At 39.3% G+C, this 13579-nt stretch overlaps 1 long non-coding RNA gene and 1 pseudogene across 1 annotated transcript; one reads left to right on the forward strand and one right to left on the reverse strand.

The window, feature by feature from the left end:
* LOC109060827 overlaps positions 1-669 on the reverse strand; it is an 18930-nt pseudogene extending 18261 nt beyond the window's left edge.
* A 2084-nt stretch (positions 670-2753) lies between these two features.
* On the forward strand, positions 2754-11648 carry LOC122136501. Its single transcript, XR_006154179.1, has 3 exons — positions 2754-2821; positions 9087-9164; positions 11190-11648. It is a non-coding gene; the product is annotated as an uncharacterized LOC122136501 (long non-coding RNA).
* Positions 11649-13579: the final 1931 nt, after the last annotated feature.

The following is a 13579-nucleotide window of genomic DNA, read 5'->3' on the forward strand; positions in this document are numbered from 1 at the left end:
AACACACCCCCTGAATACCTGTCAGGGGCCCCTCTGCACTTTTGCCACCAAGAGACACACAATACACTAAACACTTTTTCCATTTCATTACATAAAGGCTTTCGAGGACAGACATTAAACACGTGATAATAGACTTTGCACTGATGTACTGTATATGAAGGGGATATGATCTGTACTACACTAGATCCTTGCACACTCAAGGGAAATGAAAAAAATTGAGCAACTGAACATATGATGGCTATTTAATTAATGTTACATATAATATTGAAGAGAAACATAACTTTTTTTTTTTCTTACACATTTCACATCCAAGAGATCTGTGCAAGAAAACCCGTTTTCCTTATCTCTTAATTATCTCTGAGACATTTATATTAGCAATCTTTTGAAAGTTCGTGAGTTCTGGCATGAAGAAAAGCGTCGAGGCATTTTTAAACGATGAAAGGCAGAAGCGTTTAACTTCCTCCTCCGCGCCTCCGCCATTTCGCACAAAATCAGGAGAGAAAAACCCTCCGAGACAGAATTGAGTGAATTCAGCTCGTGTCCCTGTTAAACACAGGCCTTCGTGACGAACACTATAAGGGTAATTCATTAAAGTTAAGGGGACTTACCTTTACTGTTTTCAATAAGACGGGAGAATGGAATGTGTCTGGAGTCGGACGTTGTCGAGCTCTTCTGATCGCTTTGAGACAGGGAAGACGAGGGGACGCGTGTCAAACCCTAGAACGCTGCCTACATAGACAGCATGTTTGGGCATCACACACACGTTCACGCGGCTATTTAGACAGACAGTCCACTAGGCTTCCAAACTCACGAATGTGACATCACACGCCTGAAGATTCATACTGAAAGTAACGTTTTCTGAAAGCAGTTGAGGTGGGCGTTACATGGACAGATCGACTTAAAACTGTTTTCTTTTAAATTATAATGAAAACATCAGTAAAATAGCATATAGGATTTCAATGTAGACCGTTTTAAACTTTCATTTTGTTGACTTATTTGAGATTTTTTTTTTAATGGGAAATAATATAAAATTGACATACCCACTAATACCTGTTCAAAAATTTGGGACAGTTTCCGTTGATTATCTCGCAGCATTTGAACCGCGGTGGTTTTTAAAAAGTTAGAAAGCTCGATCTTTCATTTTCGATTTCATTTTAAGGAAAATGACATTTGTTGTTCATCTTCTGCGCATAAATCTACAGTTTTCAGTGGTATAATGGCAATGTTTTGGTCTTCAGCGCCATCTACCGGTAAAGTGGGCCGCACAGACACAGAGGTTGGACAAAGACACATCCCATGAGAGGATGTGGAAAAACTTGAAAGTAATATAATTTTGAAACTGGGCCACAGTCAGCCAGCCTGGGAACCCTGAGGAATGTTTTTTAACTCATGTCCAGCATGACATAACCGTTTCCTCCGCCTCATCCCGTCCTAGCTAGAATAAGAAAATGGCCTGGATTCTGCAGAATTTGGTCTATGATCAAATGACCTAATCTTTGACTGAATTATATCATGATTTATTTAGTTGTACATAGGTTTTGGATGAAACTAAAACCACAGTAAACTTTGTTTGCCTTGCAGCTGTGGGAAGAAACACTTACAAAGATTTGATTAGCTATGAGCAATGCTGTATGAATGACGTTTGTTGAAACTAGTGATGCCATTAATTACATGCAAGAAATACTTGTGAAGACTACAGAATACCCTTAAACACACCTACATTTGTCAGTTTTGACTTATCTGAAGGACTAAATCTATTATAATTTATACTGTGCATTGAAGGCCTTTATGATGTAGTTTATACTAACTTAGTACATAAAGCTCCGTCACTTATAAATGTTATATAACCTTTAAAACTACTGCGTTTTCACTTTACACATTCAGAAAGATGGTTGACAGTGCAAACTGGTTAAAGCATGAAGACCAATTTACAGCATAGTACCTCAGGACCTTGGCGCTAAATTTATGTGTGTTTTAAAAAGAGTTTGTTTATCGGTGAAATGTTGGAATTATCATATTACGATACTATTACACTAATGTTGTTGTTGTTTTAATTTAATTTAAGTAATACTGGAGTATTGAGAGTCAAGAGATTTCCATTTGATTCAAAGTTGTGTATTTAATTATATATATATATATATATATATATATATATATATATATATATATATATATATATATATATATATATATATATATTGTGTTTATTTATTTATTTTTTTACTTTGACAAACATGTGAGCCAATGGGATTTTTTTTTTTTGGCACCAGAGGGGGCCCTCATAGTAACCGACAAAAGATAGCTGAAACAAAGAATCACGTGAATGATAAATGCTATATACATAATACAATAAAATGACAAAACAAAAAAATATCTTAAATAACAAACTGAATAAAATGTGTATTGTCATTGAAATTCAATTATTCGGTCATTCATAAACAGAGAGTTAAAAGGTTTATATAAAATAGTACTAGCAACAATAAACCACATCTTAAAGTGGATGCCTACATTTTATAAAAAAGTGTCCAGAATTTTTTTAATTTATTTTTTTTTTTTGCAATAAATGCACGGTATTCCTACACTCTACTATTCATGCTATGAAGACAAACACCAGCGATTGTTCAATCGCTTTATTCCAGAGCCAATGGTGATTGGCCACCAGCCCGTCAATCAACACAGGCGCACTGCCATTGGTCTATCGCTCATCCGCTTACTTTACTGGGCGTTTCAGTCAACAGAGGAACAACGCAGGAGACGAGGCGAGCAGGAGAGAAAAATGGCCGACAGATTCTCTAGATTCAACGAAGAACGTGATTTCCAGGTAACAAATACTGCACGAGCTGCACGTGTCCGAGACATATTGCATAACCGTGCGTCTTGGAGAGCAGTGCGCTGTACAATTTGGTATTATTTGTTTGAGCCGCGGAGCTAGAGCTGCCTCTACGACACTACAACAGCGCTATCGTCCCGATTTTAGCAGTGACAAGCTCGAGACCAGGGAGCTGTCCAGGTTACCTCATACATTTTTAAGAATTTTCCAGTGAATATCCAGATGGCCGCTGCAGTGTGAGAAGTGTCGTTATTTGACCCCTTGTGCTCACGGGATATGTTGTTAATTTGAGAAGGGGTTTTGACGCTGATAGGATGACCGCAGCTGGCCTGGCATTGAGAGATAACCGCCTCAGTCATAAGAATATGAGCAAATATCTCATTTACTAACGGCCACCTGACTGTAATATTAATCATTCGAATGTAAATTGTTTGTTTATATAGAATCAAAAGTCTTTTTAGTCAAAACTGTGCTTTAACTTTGCTAGGACGTTAGCCGTGATATCATGTCCTGTGTATGCTCGCGGTTTTGTCTATATGTGAATAATACAGGCATTGTTTTGTTTTGTTTTTTTTTGTCTCAGACTGACTCTTGTCTCTTTCACAATGGCATGTTTTTGTTCTGTATTTTGCCTACCTGATTTGCAAGTTATGGCAGCTGGGTATAAATAATACTTTCCTGTCAGTAACAAGTTCTGTATTATTGATGCATGGACTCAGTGTGATGAGAGAGATCCGTTGTTTATTGCATTTTGCTGATGTCAGATGAGCGTTGGCATGTCAAATAAAATAGGTTTGTTTAAATGGTTTATTGAGTGAATCATGCAACATTTTCTGTGCATCTCTTGAGAAAACGTGCTGTAGATCTTCTTGGGCAATGCACAAGGAATGTTGTTTTTGTCTTGATGAATGGTGTTATTTGTCTTGAGGGTTTCTTTATATAATCCTTAATGGTCCTCGTGGGAAGTTTCTCTACTGAGTTATCTGAAGGCTGGGATAGTTTTGTCCTGCACTGATGTGTAGGCAGATGGCCCATGTTGTCCAGCTCCCATCTGAAAGAAGGGTTCCCAAAACCACCCAGTTGGGCTGTGCATGGAGCATTGACAGGAACAAACAGGCTTTTATTAGAGTGCCCACGAACAGTGTGAAGCCCTTAGTTTAGATTAGAGCCAGCAGCCAGCTGAGAGCCTTGACTTGGCAATTTGTCAGGGGTTGGCGGCAGAATTAACAGCATTTGTTTATTCTTTAAACAATCCATAGTAGTGTTTGGACACTATGGCTGTGGCTGTGGCTTTTTTTTTTGGGACCAATTTTTAGTTTCACCAGCCTTGTTAGACTAGTGTTCAGAAGATTTCAGTACTTGTATATAGCAACAACACATAACATTTGTCAAATAGTAGAGACGCATACATTTTCTGTTTCAAGTAAAAGATGTTCTTTTGAAATTTTTATTTATTGTAAATTCCTAAAACATTAATCAAGCTTTCAACAAAATATTAAGTAGCACAACTGGTTTTCAACATTTATAATATTAAAATCAAGCTTTCAACAAAAATATTAAGCAGCACAACTATTTCTGAAGGCTCATGTGACATTGAAGCCTGGATTAATGGCTAAATTTAAGTTGTAATAGTATTGCACAGTATTATTGTTTTTACTGTATTTTTGAGCTGCCTTGGTGACCAGAAGAGACTTATTTTTTAAACTTTACAAAATCTTTTGAGAAGAAGTTTATATTTTTCCTATTCAGATATATAAGATAACCCACTCTGCACATGCAAAACTTACATAAATCCATAGACATGTGTTCCTTTGCATGCACACTGTCTCTGTTTTATTTATTTATTTACACACACTCATTCATTCACTCAAATTTGTAGAATTTTAGCATGTTAAGCTTCAGATTTTTTATTTATTTATTTACACACACTCATTCATTCACTCTCTCATCAGTAAAGCTGGTTCCGTGATTAGCGGTAAATATCCGTCACCTGTTTTCAAATGCACCGGGAGTTCATACACAGAGCCGTAGTTCACTGACAAGCTACGCAATATCGTGTTCATAATCGAATGCGATTAATCTCAATTATGAACAGAATATTGCGTAGCTTGTCAGTGAACTACGGCTCTGTGTATTAACTGCCGCTCCCGTTTGAAAACAGGTGACAGACATTTACCGCTAATCACGGAACCGGCTTTACTGTTGAGACACGCATGACAAATGCATGCGATTAATCGTGCAGCCCTACTTCAGATTGTGACATGTTAAGGGGAATATAACAACGAAGCCCATGAAATATTGGAAGACTGAAAGTAAATATTAATAGACTTCCTACAGAGGTCACTTTCAGAAATTCATAACTGTGGTCATTGTTCTTGTTCTCCGTTGGGTTTTCCCTTTACGTTTTTGCTCATCTCTGTCTTAGACGAGGCGATGCATTGAGAATTCAGATGTTTTTGTGTGTTTATCTGCATTGTATTTCTATCTTTGACAGCAGTGCCTCTTGCTGACCGTGGCCAGCATACCAATGTGCTGGTCTGTGTACCTTCCTTATAGGTCTTGATGGAGCGGTCAGTTTTGTGTGTTGGTTGCTTCACCTTCCAACTTTATTCATGAGGTACGTTTATATAAATCTCTTGTTTTATGCAACAGACATAGTCTAACGGTCTATGACACACGCTTGTCTTTAGTTGACTGTTGGCTTTTTCACGTGCAGTGTCGGGCAAACAACCGAATGCACTGCATATTTTTATTTGTGAGCCTGAAGAGGCTAAATAAGTTCACCAGTATTGGTTTGAGTTCGACTCAATTCTTTTCATGTAAAGACTGGACATGACACCATGCTGTTTCAAGTGGATTGGTTCAGGGTTGCGTTCTGCAGTTTGCTCAAGGTTGTGATGTCTTTAATTGGGTGATGGAGTGGGATTATTTATCTTGGCTGTGGCGGTTTCTCTCTCCATGTTTGGTTGTGTTTTCTAGCTGCAGCGCTGAGGTGTGTGCAGGATCTCAGAGATGAGTTGCAGAACTTGGGATGTGAGTTCAGCTTAAAGTCTGATGAATCACGCCAGGCGGTCTGAGCCACATGTTCTGCTTGGTTGATCCACAACAGACAAACTGTCAGTCACATTTCTGCATTGTGCTCCTGTCTTGGCTGCAGTTAAACAAGGGTTTTGTGTGCATGCTGAAAAATGCATTGTTTCTTTTTCGCTTAGAGCAAAGCCTCCATGTTGATTTCTTCGCGCTTGATATAGATCGATGTGCCCCATGCCATATTCTCTCCCAGTGGTTGTCCTTTCTGTTCAAAGTTGTGCTGATATGAGTTCAGCTCTGGCTCCTGAGGGGCCTGGACTCAACTGTCACTGATCCTGCTGTCGCCGGGCAGATGTTTTTGCTACCAGCAGACGGGATGAGAGTAAAATCCGTGCAGGATGGAAATGTATTTCCCAGAAAGGTCTTCCGCAGGGGGTGTCACCGTCTGTCTCTCATTTCCTTCGGGAATTATTTCTCATAATTAGGCTTTGATCAGTTCTTTTAGTCTCAAATTGAAAAGCATTATTTCGGGGTGAACTGTTCCTTTAATATTACTATATACATTTTAATGTTATTTATCTGCAGTCCAAGTTAGATTTTGAATTATTTCTCATTGCAGAGGCACATACTTTTCTAATAAACTCTCACAAAGTGATGGGTTTAGGGCTGTGACGGTCGCCGTGACAATCGCGTCGGTTGTCTACTGATTGAACGATTCCTATTTCAAAGAGAGCGCATGCAGGTTGTTAATGCGCCCTTGCTTGGTGGCGGAACAGAGAACCGTGTCTACACCAGACGCGACACCGCCGCATCGCAACAGGTTGAGTCTGTCTAGTGTCCACACACAGGACATTTGAACTCTGTGTCAGTACCTCATAAATAGGACGAGGCAGTTTACTGCCAGGGATCTGTCTTGTCATGCCACATCCAATGTAGCCATCACTTATTATAATTAGTTGTATAGTATTTTGTCATGCTGTGCTGCTCGCATCCGGTAGACATTGTGTATTTAACTTTTCTTATTTAGGCTGCTTTCTTGTTTAACTGTATTATTTCTTTTATATTTATTTAAGAGTTTGCAGGCTGTGTATTCACTGACGGAAGTGCTAAGATAAACACTAGCTGACGAGTTCAATCGGGTGTATTAGATGAGTGAGACAGAGCTGGGCTGCTCCAGGACAGTTTTGAAAACCATTTCAGAGACATCTTCTTAAATGTGACTCATATAAAATATATAACATGCATGCACAGATTTAAGTCAGCTTTAATCGCCTTTTTGGTAACTTCATGACTTAACTGACCACGACATTGCATGCATGTAGTTTATTTCGAGCATTGATATGAAAGAATACAGGCTACACCGCGCACCGGGTTAATGAGCTGTTTTGATTTGTAATGACTGCAGATTTGTTAGAGACATGTAAGTAGTATGTTGCCATGGACAGCAGTGATATATCCACTTTTTTTGTTCATATTTGACTGCTCAATGCAGCAAGTGACCAATCAGAGTTAAGTATTCTAGAGAGCTGTATAATACATGATTGCTGCCCGCCTTTTTCACATTATCATCAGTAGTAGATGAGCAGTGGGCTCATACAGACCTCTCATAATGAGTCTGACCCTGGTCATCAGCTGTTCGGGTGAACGCAAAGCAAGCTTTCGGGCGGGACGGCTGCTCCCCTGATGTTTAAACTGACTGTTTTTTAGTGTGATGATGTGAGTGTGGAGTGTAAATTCTCAGAACAGGTGCTGTTTCATGCCTAACAGCTTTACGCAGTGACTCGGGGTCAGAGTTTAATCAAAGACCAACCGATTAGATGAGAGGAGGATATAGTAGCCTCATCCTTCCTTTGAACACACCACATGCATCTGTCATACGTGGTATTGCTTTGCTCCTCTGCATAATCCTTCTGCCTACAAATCTCTCCTCTCTAGCACAGTATTGCAACACTCTGTGCTGTGTCAGAGAGCAGGGGCATGTCAAATCGTGACCCTGCTGAGAGCGTGTTTTCTTTGTTTGCATGTGTAAGAGCGCACAGTATTCCCGTTGGATGTAAGTGGGAGTTTGCTATTGAATGTTGTTGCACCGAATAAATGTCAAGCGCAACCGTTGTGTTGTTGAGTGAATTTATTACTGTTCTTCAGAATCTCGTAGTGGCCAGTTCTGGTTTAAGCGGTGTGTATGCAGGTGGGTGTGTGTTTGTCATTGGCCTGTCTTTGGGATGCGTTGACTCCCTGTAGCAGAGGCTCGTGATGGCACACAGAGCTGGAGAGTCATGGTGGTGTACAAAAACAGCTGACAGCCTAAACAGTTTTAGCTGCTGTCAGTCTTTTTGAGTGGTTTCTGCTTGTATTAAATCAATTTCCTATCTACTCATTTGCCATGATCCTGTAATTCATGTGCTTTAATATTCATATATTAAGATGGAAAGTTCCAGGTGAATTCGAAGTCAGCATTAAATTGAATTCAAAATTAAATGGGAAGACAGCAAGAAAAAAAAACATGCTTAATTTTTTGAGCTCGGACTTCTTCAATCATTTAGTCCACTTAAACCCTGACCTCTTCTTACATTCAACCTCAAAATCACATTCAGATCAACAAATGATGAATAGATCCAAGTCTTCACCCCCCTTTTTTTTGGATACACTCAGATGAGAATGACAATATGGGGTTCAAAAATCTGTCCCTGTATCTGTTACATTGCAACTTTAAAGAGTTGTCTTACATAAAGTCTGTTACTTTAAGACTGGTCTCTAGTTTATATTGTAATAGACCCAAGCTTTAAAAGGCCGAAGAGGTCCAATGGTTTGGATTTGAGCTGTGGCACTAGCAAAAGGCCGAAGAGGTCCAATGGTTTGGATTTGAGCTGTGGCACTAGCAGATTTAATTCCTGCCCGATCTCATTTAAATGCCTGCAGATTTTCTCTTTAAATCACCCCTCCTCCCTTTCTGGGTGACCTCATTTTTTTCTCATCTGATTAAATTCCTGCTGTCGGGAAACGTGGCACATGAATGATCCGTTTATTCTGGAGTTTAGCTTGAGCATGAAGCCAAAAATTGGTTCACAAAAACTGGATGTCTCTTTTCTGATTGTTCATTTTTGCAGTTTTTGTATGTAATTAGATTTTTAGAGGGAAAATGCTAGCAGTTTTTGTATGTAAATTTTTACAGGAAATGTTTGCTCTGCTGTAATCTATCATCTTCCCTGTCTCTCTGTCCTCTCAGGGTGGAAATCACTTTGACCAGTATGAGGAAGGTCAGTTGGAGTTGGAACAGGCGTCTTTGGACAAGCCCATAGAATCGGTAAGGCCGCACACCTCACTTTGTACTGTTAACTAGAACAGCTGCTTCCTGTATTGAGAGTGTGGATGATTGGTCCAGTCAGGGATAGCCACACCACCTCTATGGTCAGCCCCTTCCCTTATTTTAGAGATAGTCAAATCACCTCCTTTTCAGTAAATATGTCAGCACTCCCTTTCCGGAGGCCACCGTAGACCCCTTCCCTGTTCTCCACCCCGTCCTTCAGTGAACACATCTGGTGTCATCACGTGTGTGACTGTATAATGAAGACACAGGTGAAGGAGATCTGTTGGATTGTACCAATCACTGTGATCAGCTTGCTGTTTTTTTTTTTTTTTATTATTATTTTTTGATCACAGATGTGAGTGAATAATGGATGTGCTTGTGTGATGTTAGATGGTATTCCAGAATGAAGTGTTTTATTTTGGACACTTGTTTGAAATGTGTAGTGGATGGCACACTGTGGAAAAGGTAAACGATACACACAGACATGCAATGTCATGCGCATACAATATATAACTCAACACCGGCCAGACTCTCTGACTGACATGTAGATTTCGATCTGTTACCCATGATTGCTTAATTGTATGAGTACAGCCATATCCAAGGCCGTTTCAAAGTACAGACCTGGAGTGTGTTTGTCTGTGTGTGCATGAGTAGGTCCCTCTGGCTCTGACCTGGATGAGCTGGATTCAGCTGCAGTGTAGGAGGATGCCAAGGGCCTTCATGATAGCCACAGTACACCCAGACCACAGCACAGTTAGCCCTCTTTATTTAAAGGTTGAGTTATACAAGTTAATAGAAAGGGAGAGGCTGATTACAAATGCAGCAGGTTGAACAAAGAAGATAATAAACTATGAAATTAACCTAGCGATCCAGAAATTACAATAATATATATTTTGTATATGCTAGTGTTCAAATTTTTTTTTTTTTTTAAATAAGCACTGATAAATAAACACAAATAAACTGTTAAACTGTTTTTTAATTTCTATTCATCAGAGAATCCTGAAAAACAAATCATGGATTCCACAAAAAATATGAAACAACTGTTTACAACATTAATAATTATAATAAAAGGAATGTTTTTTGAGCAGCAAATCGTCATATTAGAATGATTTCTGATGATCATGTGACACTAAAAAACTGGAGTAATGATAAATATATTAGAAATATTAATAATTACTTATGGTTATTTTAAATTTAGCAACTTTAGTGAGCATAAAGGACATGCATGTAAATATATATACATATGTCAATGATATTATGTATTATATGATACAGATTAAAAAAAGAATACAACCAAATGATTGAAACTCTAGTTGAGACAAATCTGCTTCTGGTTTGCTTCTGTAATCAGCAACTAGTGTATTAAACAGGCACACCAAAGCTAGCAGCAAACGCTCGTGCTGCATAAGCCACCAAATCGAGGCTATGCTGTAGGTTTGACGTTGAACTGTAACAGGCCCTGTAGTTCACTCTGTCCTCCTGCAAATAGACTCCCCTAAGCATACAAGGCAAAGAAACAAAACCGCCCAACCACCTCTTCAGAAGATGTGGCGTCAACTCTCAGATCTAGACTTTAATACTAAAGGACAATCATCTATGCACACAGACATCCAGTGGGTTCAATTAAAGCGCTCCATCAATGTATAAACTCTGAGTCAGTTAGATTTGTCAGACTCGGAGGCAGACCTCTGTTACGCAGACATGCCACCATTTCAGTTACGCAACTGGTCTGTGTGTCTGCTCCATTTGATTCAAGCTAGACTGACCTGATTTAAATGTGAACTACTCAGTGTGTCATCCACCTCACATAGAGGAGCTAGAGAGAGCGTGTGTGAGTTTTGATTGAGAGTAAGTGGTGTGTGTGTGTGTGTGTGTGTGTGTGTGTGTGTGTGTGTGTGTGTGAGCACATTAGTGCCCAATATCTTGTGTGTGTTTTTGTGTAAGTGTTTGTGTAGGACAGTTTATTTCAGATATTTTCAGTATTGTACACAACTTGGGGTGTTCGACATTTCTCTCCTGCAGCGAATTGGCCCCAATTAGCTAAGCAGCTCTGACCCGGTTTGTATCTGCACGCTCTGCTCTCCTCCTCCTGTCTCTTTAGGGGCTCCTTGTAACGCTTTTCTCACTCTCTCTGTCTCTCACCTCTTCTCTCTCTCTGTCTCTCTCATCATTCTGTCCCTCTTTCTGTCTTTCCAACACAGTGATTCGGTGTACAGTACCCTCTGTCATTATGTGCTGGCATGGTGCTTGTGCAACTTGGACTGCATTTTTTGCTGACTAGGCATGTAAATAATATCGCAGGCAGCTTTCGTCTCTGTCTCTCTGTCTAGTTCTTCTGGTTCGCTCTGTATTTCAGGGGCTTGCATGCTTGATATCTCTCCTCCTCTCCATGTTGTCCTTTCTGCTCCAGTTACACCAAGACCCCGTGACTAAGGCAAATTTATGCAAATATGATTAGGTAAATTTTCAAAAATGTCCTGTTTCTTTTCCATTCTATTATCAGTTTTTGTAATCAAGTTAAAATGCTGGTTAAGTCTTTCATGGCTAAGAGTTTTATGTCCCATATAAAACATCTGCAGTCCGGTCTTTAAAAACAGGTCATCTGTTTAATGAAAAACACCTGTTTGTATTGAAAGGACCATTTTTCCATGTGCATTTGTGTCAGCTCAACAATTAGGAAAAAATGTGTGTGTCCCACTTGAGCCAGCAATTATTGGAAAATGTAAACACAATTAAATTGTATATATTTTTATTTAAATTTTTTTTGCGTGTGTTTTATGGTTAATTAAAATGATTATTTTTTTTATTTAATTATTGTGTAATATTTTAAAATTGTGTATACAAATTACATCACATACATAAAAATGCACTTATTTTTATTTATGCAAATTAAAAATACATTCATTTTTTGGCATAGGATAAGTGAAAAAAATTTGAGCAGGATAAGTGCTATGGGCCAAGCAGACTGGCTGAAAAAATCCTTTTTGTTGAGAGTGACACTGGACATGGTGAAAGTGATCTTAAAATAAGATAAAATAAATATATTTCTGTAGCTTGTGTTATCCTTTATTACTAAGTCTTTGACTTTGAATTATATAATCATATCCAATAACCCCTCATTTTTAACATATGCTGTAGAAGCATTCTCATCAGGATTTCTCAGACCTCACGGTCAGATCTGTTCAGTATTGTTTTTGGACCCAGCCGTCGTCCCAGAGTGCGAGTTCAGAAGGACGGGAGAGAGAGTAGGAGTGGTGGCCTGGCTGCCTGCCTGAACCAAATGAGTCCTGCTCCTGCACTATTGTCTATGGAGTGGTGGTGTGGAGAGTAGAGCTGCCACATGCAGTGTTTGTGAAGAGCAGAGCCGCTACACACCGCAGAGAACGATGGCTATCACTGTCAATTATTTACACTCCGAGTTATAATACACTGTTCATGATGTTTCCTCAATCACACAAACAACATATGAACTTTCATTTATTTGCCACCTGTTTTCCTGTTCTCGATCTGGAGTCTCAGGGCTATTTTCCACCAAACAGCAGTGGTGTATTTATATCACACAAGTCCTAGCAGCTGGTCCGTGGACAGTGACAGCCATCACTGCATATATGTGTATGTGTCTTGTTCGAGCGCTGTGTTTGCCACGCTCTTGTCTTTTTTTCCCATGCCCCTCCTCTGCCAATCATTGTGTGTGATCTGTAGGCAGCTAGAGGTCTGTGGTAATCAGGATCTTCTCTTATTTTTCCCATATGCTTTTATCTACTCATCCCTCTTCTCTCTTGCTCTCTCAACACTTTGTTTGTCTGTTTGCATGTTAAGTCAGTAGCATTAGTTTCTCACACACACTCCCCTTCATCTTACTATATATCTCAACACTCATCTTCCTTTCTCCCGTCCGTCCCCTAACCCAATTAGAGTGCACTGGCAGTGACCCAGAAATCACAAAAATCACACACATCACAAATTGGATTGTTCTCGCTCTTGGTATGAGTTTCTCTAGAGGTTTCACTATGACTACTGCAGGAAACTCAGAATGATTGCATTGATACAGCAGAAAATACAATTGTCAGTCCTGTTGTATACTGCTACATGTGGTTATTTTCACACAATTTGGTTAAGAATTTTTAACCAAAATCATTTCCTTAAATGTTTCAGGGGCGACCTTAAAGTGAGCTCAGGTAAACCTCTGCCGTGTGAACAGAACCACACCGGAAAACCAGTCTGAGGGCATTGTCTTTTAGGGTTCTGGTAACTCACAGTGATGGTGATATGAGCTGTGTGACTTCTGAGGGTTTTAAATCCAGTTGTTGTTGTTCAATGGAGCTGCTCCCATCAGTTTTGTGGTCTGGGTGAGACCCAAACATTGCAGTCTATACTTAAATATTAAAAGAAAATATAAAAAAAAGAAGTAT

The sequence above is a fragment of the Cyprinus carpio genome, chromosome B3 (genome assembly GCF_018340385.1).
Source record: "Cyprinus carpio isolate SPL01 chromosome B3, ASM1834038v1, whole genome shotgun sequence".
Taxonomy (NCBI): Eukaryota; Metazoa; Chordata; class Actinopteri; order Cypriniformes; family Cyprinidae; genus Cyprinus; species Cyprinus carpio.